The sequence below is a fragment of the Temnothorax longispinosus genome, chromosome 2 (genome assembly GCF_030848805.1).
Source record: "Temnothorax longispinosus isolate EJ_2023e chromosome 2, Tlon_JGU_v1, whole genome shotgun sequence".
NCBI lineage: Eukaryota > Metazoa > Arthropoda > Insecta > Hymenoptera > Formicidae > Temnothorax > Temnothorax longispinosus.
The window spans coordinates 8,955,840-8,974,940 of NC_092359.1; the positions used below are offsets into that span (position 1 = coordinate 8,955,840).

Below are 19,101 nucleotides of genomic sequence, written 5' to 3' on the forward strand. Positions count from 1 at the left end.
TGGATTACATGTGACTCCGAATAAACCGCCAGATGGAATAATCACATGAATTAATATCATCCATCCATCATCTCTCGCGGCCGTTATTGGCGTTTGTTTATTTATATTGATATATACATCACGCTAACCATATAGCGACATTTCTGTCCACCGAACGTAATGGCAGTTGCGAATTTCCTGCGCACGGTGCGCAAAAATTTTCAAACCAAGGATAGATTCCCATTATAATTTGCTGAGACTAAACCATAAGCATTTAAGGCCTTTACCGGCTCCTCGTTAGCGGATATGCTCGAGGAGAGACGGGCAGGCGAGCTCCTTCGGCGTATTTCGGTGACCCGTGAAGTAAGTGGACTATTTCTACGAGCGCGGCGGATACCCGGCCCGCGATAAGGTCGATACAGCTACCTCGTTACTTTCCCGTCGTAATCGTAATAAAACCTCCGCCGTTGGCGAACTCTGTTCCCCTGTAACTACGTTAATTGGCCTACGAATAGCTCGCGCGGGCCGCATGACCCGACCATCTAACGGGTGTCTCCTTTACGTGGCGCGCGATAGTTCACTGAACGGCACGACCCCCCCCCCCGCCCCGTGATAGATTCTTGTTAAATATTTATCGCTATTAATTACGCGAGCGCACGAGATGCACGCGCAGTCGCCGTAACTAGACGAGGATTCAGCCAGGACTGCGCAGTCAGCGCTCAAGTACAATCTTCCTTTTTTCTCTAGATATTTACGGGCGCATATTCTACTTTTCAAGGTCTGACTGTCAGTCACAGGTAGATAGACTCATTACGAAAATCATTTATCACAATATATTCTATATTTTTCTATATCATGAAACTTCTGTAATATACATTTTATTTGTATATCAAAAATCTAGGATCGGGTTTAAGATGGCAAAGGACAATCGATAGGAATCTTCAACTCGGATTCTTTTTGAAACTAAAGAATCCTGCAAAGATGATCGTGCTACTATAGTAGCCAGGCAGTTTCTTGCTATGTGAAAGCAGCAAAGTACCTTTTACCAATACCTTTCTCCGGAAAGTACTATAGCCGAAAAGCTGACGGGAGGAAAATTAGAGAAAACCGACGCGCAAGCCCCGGGGATCGAGCAGCTTTGCCAGAGAACTCATCGTTTCACGCTTATTAACGTCTTCTCGCGTACTCCGTCGTACGCGTCGACTCGAGAAAGAGCGCCGGGTCGTTTCCCATCCGGGGAAAGAGCTGTAGCTCTCGTTCGGTCGCGTATAGCGCAGCCCGTGGAACCGCATGGCGCTCAAAGAAAGAAGCGAAGAATCAGCAGGGAGCGGCGCGGGACGGTTGCGACTTGCGGAAGAGAGAAAGAGACGGGGAACGCTTTACGGGAGACGGTTGAGACGCGGGGGTCAGGAACAGTAGAGGGAAAGGAGGAAGAGATACGAGGGGAGGACACAGCCAGAGGCCGGGTGAGTGACGCGGCGGAGGAGAAGGAAAAAAGGTGCGTCGCCGTCCGAATGGATGCGATACGCGTCGGAGATCGTACGCAATGCTCGTCGTGTCCGTGTTGGCTACTATCTAGCCTAACTCGTGAAAGCCTAACGAACGCGCGTTTTCTCCTTCCCTCCCTCTCTCGCTAACCCTTCTCTCTCTCTCTCTCTCTCCTCCTCGACCGGTCGCGTGGAATTCTTTTTTACGGCGATCGCCGCGCGCGGCGATCTCCAGGGAGGCACCTGCCGCGGAACGGCGAGCGGTCGCACGGTTCCGCCGTTTTTCCGCACAAAGCGCACAGTTTCGCAGACCCGACGACGCGACCCAATTGGCAGCGTGAAAGATACGCGGCGAATCACGCAGCTGGGGGATAAAAAGGCGAAAAGGAGAAAGAAACGGGAGATTATGGCACCGGACTTTCTTCTCTCGCCAGCGTGAAACTCGTTCGCTTGCGTCGTTCACCGTTCGCGACCGCGTAATGAGTATAGATATGAGATACTGGTTGGCAGTTGCATTTAAGGAACGATTTCGAGAACGTTACTTACTTTTGTCCTTCTTTCTATCGTTATCTTATTAATTTAGTATGTCAGTCTATATATACATCAATTTATATGTGATAACACCAGTGCAAGGCATTGGTGTTTTTTTATTGATAACGAAGCTATTTAAGATAACAATATCTTTATACTTTTCGCATTAAAGCGGGGCACATTTCCCCGTAAAAAAATTTCTTACACACCTGTACAGGTCGGTGTTCTTCTTACCGGGTACGTGAATTTCCTGTGTCGCGTGATCGTTTCAGAAACATCTGTGTAAGATGTTTGCCAGAATGTTGCGCGGGACGCTCCTCGCCATAACTCACGTCCTTTGTCAGAAATCCTGCTATCTAGCGAGAGCGGCGAATATCCGTAGTTAATTCACTACATTTGCGCAAGATTACATTACATATATATTTAATATGTGAAGGATGGAGGAAGATGACTTGTTTGCAACGGGAAATGGAAAACTTCGAACTAGTCGTTCTTAAATAAATTCACTAATTTCAGTAAACACTTTTAATCTTAATTGCAAATGTGATTTACTTCTGAAGATGAATATACATGTACGTAAAACGCACATGCGCTTGATCCCAATTGCTCATTAATTCTTAACATACGATACTTTGAAGCTAATGTTTTCCTGCTTATTGTTTTGTAGAAATTATTTATGTGCATTCATGATCTATCGTGTTCAAATGAAGACGTCAAAGGTCTCGTTGCGATCGCAGATGAATCATTTGCGTAATTCATTTATCTTATAAGATAACACGCTAATCTGTTCGGCCGAGAGCGTCAAAGTAAGCTGTTACGAGAAAGCGGCGATCGGTCCAAAGACGTTCTCCGTTCATCGATCACGATCGTGATATTGACAGCTCGTACGGTACCATTTCCTCCTCCTCCTCTCACTACGAACGATCTTCTTCGCAATTACCGTGAAAGTCCTAGCGAAATAGTATCGCGCGCTCATCTCTAATAAAAACCGTCCAATACAGTAAAATTTAGCAAGAAGTTGACATCAACGATAATTATATAGGCGATTGCTTAATCGCGATTTCAATGATTAGCAATACTGACAATACGACGATTGCACTTAATCTCTGAGTGCCATCGTATCTCATCTCATTAGATATCGCACTTTGTTCTACTTTCTGTGCGCGTTTACAAGGTCCACGATATTAAAGCTTAAAGCGAACTTCTTCCAAACTTTACTTAATCCAAATATATTTTGTGTCATATATGCAAATCGTTATCAATACTTTCTTTCCGGCGCGGAATGCTCGCGTCGATACTTCTTTCCAATATTGCTGCTAACGTTATCGATACCCGACAGTGTCGATATTGCAATCCTATTTTGTAACTCGCGTGCGAAGCTGACTAATGCAGCGCAATGCGAGGTAGAAATATACCTATACATATATATATATATATATATATATATATATATATATATATATATATATATATATTTATATTTATATGTATGTATATGTGTATAATCTCGCGTATATTTTTGCCGGCCGGAATCATGCCGGCGCGCTTAATCGTGAATAATCTGTTTCGTGAAAATAGAAACGTCTACGTTTTCTACCCCGGTTATGCCGCGCTCGGTGAAGTGAATTTTCTTCCCTCGGGTTCTACGGCGGCAAACGCGAGGCAACGTCTACTTTATTCATGCCTCGCGAAACGTGCATGCGACGCGCGAGGCAGCTGCGATTTTTTACGTTTTCTCATATAAACGCGACCGACCCCGTAAGGTCGCGATGAAAATCAGGCGAGCGCGCCGCCGCCGCCGCCGCGCCGCGCCGTTGCGAGACGAATTCGCGTCGGCCAACGTTGGCAATTACGATACCGTTAAATACGGTCTCGCCGCTCGAAGATCGTACATCATAATTTGCAGCAAATTGTGCGCTCGCACGGGGCGCGCGCTTTACGAAAGACGCTTGGACGCCCGTTGAAGGGCGCACGTACCACCTGCAGAACGACTAACGTTCCGGAGAAGTCGGTTGATAATCTCCGTACACGTTTTTCTATCGGGATAAAAAATACGTCGCCCGTAATATCCTGCCGTTTCATTTTTCACGAGTTTAATCCCCTCGGGAACGCCAAGAGACAAAACCCATCTACGCGCCCTACGCGGACGGGGGGAAATTATTAATTTTCGTACGATCCATGAGCGACGAGTGAATACGCGTCTCTTTCTCTCTCTCTCTCCGCTCTTATACCCGCTTTCGTTGCGCGGCCCAGCTCCTCGAAATAAGGCGACTCCCCGCGTCATTCCCTCGAGGAAATACGTATCGACGTATGACCGTAGGGTATCCTAACGCGCGAACCGCCCTTTCCCCGTCTCGCTTCCCGGTTACCGAGCAATGCGGGACGGCGCGGCGACGGAAGCGAACGATATGGCCGGCGCGGCGATGCGGCGTTCTCGCAATTTACAGCGGCGCGGCGCAAAACGATTTCGTGAGGCGAGGAGGAACGTCGGCTGGCGAGCATGCCGCGTATGGATCGAGCTTTAGAGGAGTCGGATCCCCGCGCGCGCGGATCTCTTTGTGCTACGCGAGGGCCGGAGGGCCGGCTTTTCTTCCTTCTCTCCTCCGGACGGCCTCTGCTGATACCCTCGTCTCCGATCCCGACCGCCCCCTCATCGCCACCGCGCGCTCTACCTTCCCTTCCCCGCGTCCTCCTCTGCGCCGTAGCGTGCCGTCCTGTCCTCACGGCGAGTCATCTCGTTTAGGTCGTGCTGGCGGCGGCGGCAGCGAGGAGGGTCGCGAAAAGGGGCTAGGTGATACCGGGCGGCCGAGGGGAAAGGGCCGGCGAGCCAAGGAACGAACGAGGAGAGGAACCAAGAAGAGGCGACAGGGTCGAGGGAGAGTAGCTGCGGGACAGAAGGATATATGGCTGTGTATTATGTACTTGGACCCGCGCGTTACATACTCCTTCGTCGTCGTCCACATAAAGAGCGAGGAAGAGAAAGAGAAAGAGATAGAGAGCAGGTGTGTGTATATACGAGCGCGCATCTATCGATGTGCGAATGCGTGAGGGCGAGTGACGCGCGCTCGCGCGCTGCATGAGCGCCGAGGGGATTTCTTCTCTTTCTCACTCCCTCCCCCCTCTCTCTCTCTCTCTCTCTTTCCGTATGCGTGTGTGTGTGCGAAGACTCACTTCGCACGCGAGCGAAGCTCTAACCAGCTCGAATCGAAGACGTCGGCGGACCTGGAATCACGCGAGCCGCGTAAAAATGATCCCCTGTGGTCGTACGGTGAGGGGACCGCCCGAGATCGCGGCGAGGATCTCGGGGCCGGCGCATATATAGGCGGACAAACGAGGGAGAAATTCCGCGCGCTGGATATCGTCTCGAATGATGAACGTCTTCGGAACGTTATTACATAATGCGCCGCGGAGGAGCACACTGCACGATTACGCGCTTAATCGAAACACTGAGAATATGAGAATGATATTGACCTGAATTGCGAAGATTAAGTTTTAGAATAAAAAAAAGATTTTATTTGTGAAGAAGTCTACGATTTCAATGAATATCTTGCGTCAACTCGTTTGTCGTAATCTTCCATGGAAAGATGCGTTATTTGTCATATCAGTGTATACCACTGTATGTATTTAAATATAATTAAAAATATAGAGAACTTGCTGTACTCTTATAACAATGAGAACTTGTAATTGTGATAATCTTTTAACACTTGTTTAAATATTGCTGTCGTTGTGTTTATAAACATAGCGAATTATTTTTATGGAAAACGCAAGTACTATACGTATAATTGATGTGCGTACTAGTAAACTGAGCATGCGGTTAAGCATCATCTCTTGCTTTACGGTACGCGACGGAATTATTACTGGACAGGAAACTGTGGTCTATCCTGATAAGATCGAACCGTTGACTATCTCATAAACAGCTACTCGTGAAATATCGTCATGGGAATATAATTATTATTTTTTCATGAGACTATTATTTTTTTCTTTAAAACTTATATAATTCCTAAGCTGTTAATAAGAGATAACGTAAGATTTATCGCTGATAAATAATATACTGGAGAATAATGTATGATTTTAAAAATTTAACAGTTATTCATTCTGACCGCGACTCCTGCAAACTACACTTTTTATTAACTTATGTAAGTAATATCTTTCATTTAAAAAATCTGCATTGTACTGCAATTGGCACAAGAATTCGTTAATAATTTTCCTGTGACAAAAAATACGCACAGAAGTTTGAGATCATAAATCATGCGAAGGTAAAATAGTGAACATACGTAGATTTTTATAACTCAATGCTGCACAAAAAGGCTTGTAGCGCTATCTGACGGTGAGTATGTTTATTTCATTTTTGCTCGCAACAATAGAAGATAATAGCAGAGAGAAGCCTGAGAGAGAGGTCCATCCCGGCCTTTTTCGTAGGACCACGTCCCAGCTTCACATGGCCACGGTGTTCCATTTCTTCAGAGTGAACATCTTATCGTTTTTCTGGTTGTCACCGTCGATCCGGTCACCCGGTTCTTGCTCGGATATATGCCCATGTTTCGAGTTAAAAACGCCAGCGGAACACGGAGCAACGCGAGGTCGACGCAGGTCGACTGGGTCGACGCGATTCGTGCAAAGTGCGAACGCAACGCGGTTATTATTTATTTTATTATTATTATTATCAGAGAAAGAAACCCGAGCGGCCATCTCTTTCTCTCTAAAAATGTATTTTCCGACGCGCTACCTGAGAAGGTGCAACACAACTACGTCGTTTCGCTCGATAATGGGCGCGTTCAGCAGACCAAGCCGCTCAGTAGCAGTCGAACGTGATTGGCTCTTACTTTTAGAACCAACCAATCAACACAGAGTGTTGATAAGACGAACTCAACAGTTGTGTCTGCTGAACGTGGCCAATGGTATATGGTTCGTATCCGTGCTATGGTTCATGTCCGAACTACTTGTCAGATAGACGTAGTACTACTGATAGAAGATAGTCGATGATTGTCAGTTCTTGTCTAACTCATCTATTCATCTCATTTTACTCTCATCTTGACTATCTTCTGAGTAGTCCGGACATGTATTCAAATAAGTTATTATGAAATTTAAAAAAAAAAGGTAAAAAACGCGCCGTATACGCGTTTTGTACAAAATCTTTACTAAAAAAAAATAAAGAGTAAATATAAATATAAATTAAGCAAAATAATAGATTACACATATTATCAAAATACAAAAAATATTTTAAAAAGAAGTATGTATGGAGAGAAACGTTTTATTGTATTATATGTTCGTAGTTATTGTCTGCTCTAGTTGGTAGTCATTAATAGCTTTATCTCATATTTATATGCAATTGTTTAGTTGTAGAAAATACATTTATATATATCATAGAAAAACAATAAACGTTTTCACAGCTACATCTTAAGTATATGTATAAGAATTTTAATACTCGTTATTTGGTCCCGCTTTGAGATGAGTTATCATTAGTTGAATTATCTTTATCGTGTATGTGTGTGTGTGTGTGTTGTGTGTGCGTGCGCGCGCGCCAAAGCACAATGGATTAAATAATTCTTATATTTAATAAATTGATTATAGTTGTGTAATCATTAAGAACATCGTTTAACATAAATAGATATTCGAGAAAAATGGCAGAATCATAAAACGGTAAAAATAAAATCCTGTATGTAATACATTGTGAACATAACAATTATGAATATGGAATATGTGAAGACTGAAGAACATCTTTACGCCATGTATATCCGCATACATGTACAGATAGGCACATAGATACACAGAAAGTTAAGAAATTATTTTTATAATATCTATACTGGAAAAAATATGTGGATATAAACCGCATATAAATAGCTTGAAAAAAATTAATTCTATCCTTTTTAAATCCTATCTTTTTGACATTTTAGTCCGTCACATCTAATCTGCGATAAAATAATTTTTGAGAGAACTAGGAATATACAACACAGTGGCACTGTACGTGCCAATTCACACATTTGCATGGTTGTGTTTATGTCGGGCGGTAGGTACAATTTTATCGCGGCATTTTAAGCATCATTATACGTACAAAAGGTAACTATTTGCGTCGTAGGAAAATTGCGAAGTATGCGACCTTAGTTATATCGCTTTGAAAAAATTGCTGTACAATATTGCAATATAGCTTTTGCTAAATTACGAAAATTTTCTGAACATGACTCATTTCTTATCTAGGTGTCCCGGGTTTTACCCGATAAACTGCGGGAACATATTCTATACAAGTAATAATAAGAAGAAAATGTTATATGAAGTTTGGCTAAAAATGCTTTATTACAAAGTTATAAACAAATATTGAAACGGAACATGAAATATAGATAACAACAACGGTCTTCTGATCTCCGAAATCACCGATATTTAATGCCTCTTGACTTTTACTTATAGGGATTTAATGCAATGAATTAATAATTCAATTACCGAGATGCAACAAAATTCTTAGGAAATTTGTATTGTAATAAGTTCTGTATTACATCGATGTCAAGCTGGTATTGTCGCGCAAGGACGTTTTAATAATCACTAAATAACCGTAAACTTAACGTGACATGCAATCTATCTTTTTAACCTGTCTTCTTTTATTTTTCATTATTTTACAGCTATTTATTGATTATTAAAGTTAAAGGAAAGTGTTCGGTATATTTTACAAATGTTCTGAAATTAGTGAAATTACAATTGCGCGCGCGTTTTATGGATATATCTTTTTATCTTAACGTAAAAGCGCAAGAATTTTTGGCATGCAATTTCTCGCTTCTAACATCATCAAACAAGGATAGAAGCGGCGAGTAGACAGAAGCCTTAAGCATTATAAAAAAAAATGATCTCTCGACTAAATATAATATTTGAAAAGAAATATAACGCTTTGTCGTTAGTAGGCGCTTTTTGAGAAACACACGTACATATTAAATAACATTTTGTTGTGATAACATGTAAATAATAATTGAATAGCATATTATTAATAACACTATACAAAATTTTTTTATTAAAATACAATAAAAATAAAATAAAATAAAAAATAAAATTATAAAATTTTTTAATGACGTATACATACGTTATATATAGTATTCACGATAACAAAAATGACTTCTTTTAAAAGTTTAACAACAGTAATTTTGCACTATAATTTTGAAATAATTTTCAAGGAACGATAAGATACAGCAATGCTTTATAAGGGAGGTTCTCAATAAGTCAGACGCACTTATTTTATTTGCTTCCAGTTAATTTTACTTGAAGGCGAAGGACTTCGCAAAAACTGACAATGAGTATTTTCAAACCTTAAGTATAAATCGTACTTGCCAGACAGCAATCATGCGGGTGTTGATGTACTTATTTTTATTGTTGGCCGTCATCGGAATCGTATTCGGAAAAGTATGTATACACTAATATATAATAATAATTTAAAAATTTTTATTATTACAAATAATTCTTATCATTGCATCGTCCTATCAAAGGGAAATGATGACTTTGAAAGCGTAAGAACATACAGGGTGTCTCATTTTAAATAACGACCTCAAATATCTCTTGAAAATAGATTTTAAAGAAAAATGTTTCCGATATAAGTGGAGAGTTTAAAGAGGGCCAATAGTCGATCTTATTAAATTTTAGGTCCGGAGTCCGTGTAGGGCTCAAGTAATTTTTTTTAAATAAAAACCCTCATTCTTTTATTGTATCATCTTTTTCTACTAATTAATTTGAACTAAATTACTAAAATGTTTTTTTACTAATTAATTTAAACAATTTTTATTTGCCTAATACTTTTTTAGATATTCAAGGAAAACTTTGTAACTGTTTTAATATTTAGCTTACGATACCTCGATAATTGTTTGTCGGAGGGAAAAGTGGTACGGGGCTTTTTGATTTAATTTGGTCTCAAGAAATGCTGTTGCAAAATATATATGTGAGAATACTGGAGCGCCCTGCTCTTATCTCTCTACTTCCTCACTCTCCCCTCCTCGGGTGTGTACCGATGCTGCGCGGGCCGAATAGGCCCCGACGCGCACACACGAAATCTGTCCGCGTTAAGAAGCGGTTGTTCTCGAAGGAGAGTTATAATATACACTTATATATAGTCATTAATAAGAGTGTTTTTCTTAATTTGACCCACTCCCGGCACCACGATCCTCTCAATATATAATACCCTAACTTTTTAAAATACTTCTGTATACATAAAAGCTCCAAGGAAATGTATACACAATAGTTTAAAAAAAGAGATATTATTGCAACAGCATATTCTTGAGACCAAATCAAGTTAAAATGTTCTATTAAACTTTCATTTCTTCCGGCTATAATTGGTAAACAATCATCGTGACGATTCGACCATTGGTTTTGTTCCTCGTCGTCAAGACTTATCTTTGATACTTATATATATAAGCATCTCATTTTTTAAATTAATTTAAATTAAATTAAATTATTAAATTTATTGCGCAAAATATTACCTCAGCCAGGGTTCGAACCTGGAACCTCCCTCACAGGGAACCCTGGCTGAGGTAATATTTTTCGCAATAAATTTAATAATTTAATTTAATTTAAATTAATTTAAAAAATAAGATGCTTATATATAAGTATCAAAGATTATTAACGTCTTGACGACGAGGACAAAAAACCAATTGGCGAATCGTCACGATGATTGTTTGCTAATTATAGCCGGAAGAAATGAAAGTTTAATTGTTTATATTGTTGGCAATTTACGAATGTACCTACATACATTGAAAGAAATTGGATTGGATTGAATAAATTGTACTAAAATCAACTAAATCTGTATTATTTAGATATGACTACAAAAATAATCGGTTGACGCAACAAAAAAACCAGCCACAAATTTAGTATTATACAAATAATATTTTTGTTTAGTGAACTGTATTTGTTTCTTAGTATTACTAAATTTTCCAACTTAATTTTTGTGTTGCACTAACAGCAACATTTGTTTGCCTATATAAAAACAAGAGATTTAGTTGAATTAACCAAATTTTTATTTATTCAACTAAATGGGTTTCTCAATGTTTGAGCAGTTTAACAAGCACTACATTTCGATTTAATGAATTCTACCACGAAATTGCATAGAAATGCGTGTACATACATAGATTTTAGGTCCGGGACCCATGTTGGGCCCAGTAGTGTAGACATGAAAGCTTTCCAAGAAGATGTCTATATACAATATTTAAAAAAATTGAGGTACTATTACAACAACATATTTTTGAGACTAAATCAAGTCAAAAAGTTCTGTACCACTTTTCCCTCCGACAAATATAAGGATTGAGGTATTGTAAGCTAAATACTGAAAAAGTTTGCAAGTTTTCCTTGAATATCTTAAGAAGTATTAGGCAAATAGAAAAATGTTTCAGACAAAAATTGTTCAAATTTATCAGTAAAAAAAGATGATACAATAAAAAATAAGAGTTTCTATTTAAGAAAATAATGTTAACCTAAACCTGACTTTGGCAATGCTACTTATGGTCAACCTAATACTGCTATTAAACGCGTCTTTTTAAACCTCTCAACTTTCGTCTGAAACATTTTGTAATCATGCATAAAATTGTTAAACATGGTTCGTAGTGTAGATTTTATTTATATACACTACAAAATAATAGATTATATAATAGATTACACAATAATAAGTAAAGATAAATGTATAGTTAAGCTGTGATTATGTTATTTAACAAAAAATTTGTAAATAATATATACGTGCTTCTTCATATTCATATTTCTTCCATTTCTATAGTTTTTGCTACAGCTTTTTATAGAATATAATATTTCACCTTTATTCATATTCTCTCTTCTTTATCGTGGCTAATTGTAAGAGATGAAATTGGATGATTTGTTTATTTACAGGCGTATGTATCGCCTTATCCGGGCGATTGCAGCAAGTATGAACAATGCGATTCGAGTGGTTGCTTCGTGATGAGCTGTGGTAGAGGAACAGAATTTAATCCGGCTATAGGTACTTGTGACTATCCTCTGAGAGACCGTACAGGATGTACTAATCGTGGTTGAGAATTTTAGTTTACGAGAGAGGAGCTATTGCAAAGACGCAAAAATATTTTGAAAAATTCCATTCCTGGTTTGTACAGATATTTGTGTGTTATGACATTGTTGTACAAATAAAATTATAATATTAATTTAAATTATGCTTGTTCTATTTATTATTGAAACTCCATGTCATTAGTGTAATAACCAATTCCTCTGTTGTTAATTAAAAAATAACTTCTAATGTACATACATTTTTTCGGTACCTTCTAAGTGCATACGTAGGTCTGTCACGTTCGACGCTATTTTTCGCTACCTTAAAGTATATTTTTAAAAATTGACGATTTTATAGTCATTTTGATAAACATCGTTTATTAAATTTAATATCTTTTGGCAGGCAATTTTACAATTATGAGCAGATATCACTTTGGCTCGGACGTCGCGCGCCGTAGACCCACGTATGCACTACGTTAAGGGATAAAATATTACAAGTAGCACAACTAAAAATGAAAACATTATTAAGTTATTTTCCAGTTATTTTCGCATGTAGATTGACATTGATTGAGTCGGCGAACTGCAGAAATGTAATTTGGCGAGCATCGGAAGTAGTTATGATAGTGCGATATCTATCGTCATCGATCGTCGCTTATAATAGCAAACACACCGATGCGATGCAAGATGCAAGGAACAGTGATAGGCGACTATCAAAGAGACATCCTGACGCGTGGACGCGAAAAAAGTATCACACATGAGAGTGTGACTTTCGTTTATGCATCCCAAACAGATGATCGATTTTTTACAGGTAAATTCATCCTATGTTTCGTCTATATTTCTATAATATATGGCATTATACGTCAGGAAAAATGCATGTTTCCGCGGTGACGATTGACATCGGAGAAACTCGAATCCTACCAAACTATGATGCAACTTTCAATAAATATCACAATCTTTCGATCATGTTCTTGTAAGCGCCTAAATATTTTCAGAAATATGATGTTGTTTCATTTGCTGATCTCATTGCTTTTGTTACATTGTTATCACTTTTCGCTGCAACCAAGAAAGTAAAGAGTGAAGTTCGTGAAGTTCATTAAAATGATTTTATATTGTGTCATGAAATGTGAAAACAAATATCTAAGTTTTAAAAATATGAGTTGGCTTATTTTATTATTTCGTTAAGCTATAGTTTTATTACTGTTTTTATTACTGTCTAATACTTATTAAAAAAAAAAAACATTATTTAATAGATTTTTGTGTATTATTTTTTTTGCACAGGATGGCAATTCTTACACGGTGTCGGCATACCTGGAAGATATATCTGGACTGCAGCAAGTATTATACATATATATAATGTGTAGCGGCGGTAAATGTAAACTGGAGACGTGTCAGCTCACTTACGTTTTCGATTCAGTTACCTCCCACTTGCATCCACCGACGCGGGTCCGTATTAGCTGCGACTTTAAGTTTCCGCGGAAACTGTAAAACATGATGTTGAGGTCATCGATATATTGTAAATGATATCTCCTCTCCGTGACGAGATTCCAAAAGGGAGGTCAATCGAATGAAATAACAATTTTATCTTTATAAACAGAACAACAGCGCAATTTCAAATTCGATAAGTTGGAGCAACAAGAAAGTCTGAAATTTCCTTTTAAATATGGAGATTTGACAGAGTCTGATAAAAATTACGGACATTTTAAGGATGAATCAAAATATGGAACTCGCGGTCGGCCTCAAAATGAGGATTGATTTTGAGCATAAGCATCCATCGAGAAACGACGAGACCAAAGAAACGCACGAGGATTTGTACGAAGATATTGACAGCACGGTAATTTTTTTTCTATGTTTCTAAGCAGAATTTTGTTATACGTTAGTCGTTACAATATTGTATTTATACATTCAAGATTACATAATATAATAATTCCATTCAATATATCTTTATTGATACACAGACATAAGATGGTTTCATTTTATATATTATATATGATCTCAAAGTTCTAAATAAAAGAAAAAATTTATATGATTAAATTCTAGAAAAAAACTTAAAAAACATTTGAAAGTTCTTTAAATTTATTTCAATATTGACTTGATAACATTTATTAAATGTTTGCATTATAGATATATTGGCTTTGTCTTTTTACATAGAAACCACGAAAGGAAAATTTACTTCTTTCACAAAAATCACAAAGTGGCTCGATATAATTCTCGATTGGATGTTCAGTGTCCCGATGACAATTCTACAGGGCAATTTGTTTATCCACTAGATTGCAAATTTTTCGTCAATTGTTGGAAGGGTCGTGCATTTCTCCAACCATGCGCTCCAGGCACTCACTTTAATCCTGATACTCTGGAATGCGATTTTCCGCATAAAGTAAAATGCTACGAAGACAAATCCGTGTATTTTAGGGAGCCAGATTCTGATTTCCAAATTAATCGAAAATTACAAAAATTACAAGTGCGTTTTTTGAAAATGTATCATTATTTATCATAAATCGAAATTTAATTTTGTCTTTTACTCTACTTTATCTATTTATTTGGTATTTGATACAGGAACCAAAATGTCCACCTTATTTGATCGGTTTGTTACCACATGATGGAGATCGCACGAAATTTTTACAATGCGCGCACGGTGCAACATTATGAATTGCGGTCCTGGAACGGTTTTCAACCCTGCTATTGGTGTGTGCGATTGGCCGCATAATGTAAAAGGTTGCGAAGGTAGCATTAAGTGATTACTTACTAGAAGAAACTCGTTTTTTTAATCGTGTAATAAACATTTTTTTAATCTGTTTTATTATACAGATATTTTTAAATCTGATGAAAAAATTTCACTTACACCTTTAAATGTAATATCTGAACACGACAAAACGCAATATATTAATTGAAGTTAAAAAAATTACGTGTCCTGTGGATTTCATCGGACTATTGCATCCATCCGGAGACATGCAAAAAGTTCCTTCAATGTGCAAACGGTGTTACTTATGTGATGGACTGTGGTCCTGGAACAGCTTTTTATCCTGTTACAACGGTCTGTGATTGGCCATATAACGTACCCAATTGTAAAACAGAAACAGGTATAATTGTAACAAATAGTGCAAACTGTTAATTTTAGTAATTTAGAATTTTTCTTAAAGTAATTAAGCCATCATGCACGTCTAGAAATACTTGCACTTTTTTATTGTGATAATAATCTTTATTGCGACTAATATATGTTATACTATTACAATAGTTTTTTATTTCTACTTTAAAATAATTTGTTAAATATATAAAAATTGCTTTTATTAATAAAATTAGGAAATAATAAATTTCCTTAATTGGCTTAATTGTCTGGATTTTCTCAATATTTGAGATATTGGTCTATTTTTAATTTTATTATATTCTTCAGTCTTTTCTACCTCTACTTCATATATAATTTTTTAAGATTTAGTTGATTAGACAAAACTTTATAAGGCTTCTATGTATATACGGATTCTCCGAAATTTCAAACGTCTGTAACTCAAGAACTGATTATCCAAATCTTAAAAAATTATATATGAAATAGGGATAGAAAAGACTGAAGAATATAATAAAATTAGAAATAGATCGATATCTCAAATATTGAGAAAGCTACAGCGTAAAACGCACTTTTCTAAAAAATGAAAATCCCCTTAAAATCCATACCAGTCAACAGATTTTAATAAAATTAAAGGAGAACATACTTTCTATGATACTCTATTTTTGTGCGAAATTTCAACCCGGTATCTAAAAAATTGTAGAAGTAGATGCGTGTACAAAAAAGCCGTACACACACACCCACACATACACACACACACATATACATACATACTTCCGGACATTTTCTATTAATATGATTTCTCGACATTTTGGAACATTCTAAACCTATTTCCATCAAAATCTCGAAAAATTTTTTTTACCATCACAAAGCTTCCTCTATAAAGGAAGCAATTTTGATCTAATTTGTCTTATATCTATCTATTTGGTTTTATATTAATTACATTTGTATTTTTTACTACTTCTTAATTTACGCACGTGACATGTAACGCATGTATATTGTTAAATCTTATTTCTTATATTGAAATATATCTACATAATTACTTTGATCATCCCAATTTCTTACGCATAGTATAATTTTTGCTTTCTTAATTAAAAATTAAATTTTTATAAATTAATATTAATTGATATTAATAAATTGTAATCATCACTCACCGTACGATGCGCAACAGCGAAGTTATTCTGCAACGTCGCTACGATGATTCTATAACAAACAAATATAAAATCCAAACAGAACAGAAAACAAAGAGACAGTCAATAAATATTTCAAAAAATAATTATCGAACACTGAATTCTGGTTGATATTTTAGTTAATTAAGCAAATTTAATGAAATAATTATGTAATTTTTTAAGAATATACTCTGTCTATTGAATACAAAAGAGCTTCTATAGAATTTTTAAAATAAAACTTCTTTTTTCTAATTTTTAATTTCTGACTAACTATCCAATTGAAAAGTGGATAACTCTTCTGCATAAAAGACCAATTACATATTTACCGCATGTTGTTCCGCCTGCGCCTGATGCTTTTCCTAGGCCTTCTCCTCCTCTCAGGTTGCACGGGGCTGTCAGCTTCGTAGTGTTCCCTCGATGGGACGATGCTTCTTCTTGCGTTCCCTCGAAAAAAGAGAGAGAGAGAAAAGAGAGAAACTGTGAAATTAAAAAAAAAATTATTTTTATATATGTACAATGTACAATATAGTTTAATAAATTAATTTTGAAATAATTTACATCAGAATGATTCTTCCGTTCCGCGAAGATATATTTACGTATATTTATTTAGCGCACAAACATTTTATTTTATTTCAATTCGATTCGTTTTGTGTTTATTGCGTTACGTGAATAGCGACGAAATCTTCGAAGACGTCGACAACAACGTCGCGCGATCCTACGCGAGTCAAGCGAACGGCTAGTGATTAGAAGACACGCAGTTGATTAATTGAAAATATAATTACAAAATTAAATATCGCACGCACAGATATCGAGCTCGTAAATCTCGCGAATGTAAAACTGTATTATTAATGTAATATTAAGACGACGAAAAACGCGACTCTCCCGGCGTTAATTTACGTGAAATATATGTAGATTATCAAATATTCACGGCCGTAAGAAAATAGACCAATCACAGTCGATTATTCTCCTTGAGCTCGAAGAATAATCGAGTATAATGTATACAAATTTAATAAATACAAATTTAATTCTTAGATAATTTCTTTAAATATCAAATCTCTGTCTAGTATTTTTCTCTGTCTAGTGTATTTCGACATTCTCCCAATCAAATTCATGGTCGAAATTAATTCTATGTTCTGTAATAACAGAGATTGGTAGTATTTCTATGGATGTGATTTTGATGTTCGGAAATTCTGGTTTTTAATTGTCTCATCGTTTGCCCGACGTAAGAAACATCACAATTTTTACATGAGATCTTATAAACTACGTTCTTGTTGGATTGGATTGGGAGAGAGTCTTTCTGTACTCTAATGAAATTTCGCATTTTATTTAGGCTGAAAAACGAAAGATTAACATTTAGATCTTTAGTGACGCTTATAAATTTCTCCGCAATGTTTGAAACGTAAGGAATAGTGAACCAGATACGTTGTTCCTCGTTATCATTACTCGGTGAAGGTCCATTTTGTCTGCGTGTACATTTATTAAAGAGAGACTTAATTCTAGTATATTGATTGTGTTAAAGATAAATGATAAAAAATAGTCGTTTTTTAAGAGAGTGTCTATTATAAATTTTATATTTTTTGAATGGAATTTTGGATGACAGTATAAACGCTCTATCTACCATTAGGTCAGTCATATTAGAGATCAAACCTTCCAATTAATCTTCCCAGGTTGCAACCACCATGAATCGCTTTGATTTGAGGTGCTGTAAGTGGGATTTATTTTGCTTCGCAATGCGCATGCGCATTACAAAGTTATTAACAATATTATCAACAAAAAACGCGATTTTTTTTATCTTTTCTCAAATATCTCGAAAACTAAGCAAGGTGTGTAACTTGGGGCTATCTAGCGAAACCACTGCCAAGGGAACGGACTTGGAAAAATTAGCGGGGAAAGAAGACCCTGTTGAGCTTGACTCTAGTCTGGCACAAGATGGCAGCATAGGGTAACTAATTATACGTATCTTTTTTGTAGAGCGTAAAATTATCTACAATAATGATCTGAACAACATTTATCGTCAAGTCAGTCGTTTAGCTTGCACGCGCCATCAAAGTCCGAGACTCGGATCCCGAATACCCTCGATTTCATCGTTTTTTTTATGTTGCGTCGGTGATTTTTTTCCGTCATTTAAAATGGAATTAAAAATTTCAAAAAAATCACACATCATCTGAGAACTACAAAGAATACTTTTCAGGGTGTAACCGATTTTTTAGACCCTTTTTCTTTAGTTTGTAGCTATGTAAGCAAAAAAATTTGATTTTTTGGAATAGTCTTAGTTTTTCGCTGTTTTCAGGCCTAAGAATTTATTTGAGACAAATTTTATCGTATGCATCTTATTGTGGACGAAATTTGCAACAAAAAAGGACCCTTGTATTTTTTTCGTACGACGAACGCTGATTTTTTTATTGACGCGCAAAGTTATCCAATATTGCGCACAGGTCGGATAACGCTTGTTTTACACTAAAATAATTGTTTTTTATTAAAATTTACGTAATTTTTCGCATTATTATTGAACCATATTGCAAAGCCGTTTTCAACACATTCTCTCATTTTTACTTATTTATGAACAAATTGTTTACTTAAAAATTATTATAAACAATTAGAAAAACATGTTATATTCGTTGTACTCGTCGTCTCATATCAACTCGAAAAATGTTTTTAAAAAATTTATTCATATTATTTATATGTGCATCTTTTGACTATTTTCCACACCACCTCTGAGGTAAAGTCAATGGTGCGTTTTTTTTTCTGTGGTTTCCCCAGTAGGCCTAATCCACAAGCATTGAAAATATGTTCTTTTGATGTGATAATTATTTGGATATTCCTTGGATACACTAAAACTATCCAACACGCAAATGTTGATGAAAATTAACATCCGCGTCTTGAATAATTATTTCAATCCTCAGTATCCATA

At 36.8% G+C, this 19,101-nt stretch overlaps 1 long non-coding RNA gene across 4 annotated transcripts; it reads left to right on the forward strand.

The window, feature by feature from the left end:
- The first annotated feature begins 12,506 nt into the window (after positions 1 to 12,506).
- On the forward strand, positions 12,507 to 16,057 carry LOC139825188 (uncharacterized). Of its 4 annotated transcripts, none has more exons than XR_011735495.1 (6): positions 12,507 to 12,774; positions 13,245 to 13,479; positions 13,561 to 13,797; positions 14,115 to 14,424; positions 14,520 to 14,687; positions 14,772 to 16,057. It is a non-coding gene; the product is annotated as an uncharacterized lncRNA (long non-coding RNA). The 4 variants fall into 4 exon arrangements; XR_011735496.1 differs by having other exon boundaries at positions 13,245 to 13,409; XR_011735494.1 differs by having other exon boundaries at positions 13,245 to 13,797; positions 14,088 to 14,424.
- The last annotated feature ends 3,044 nt before the right edge of the window (positions 16,058 to 19,101 follow it).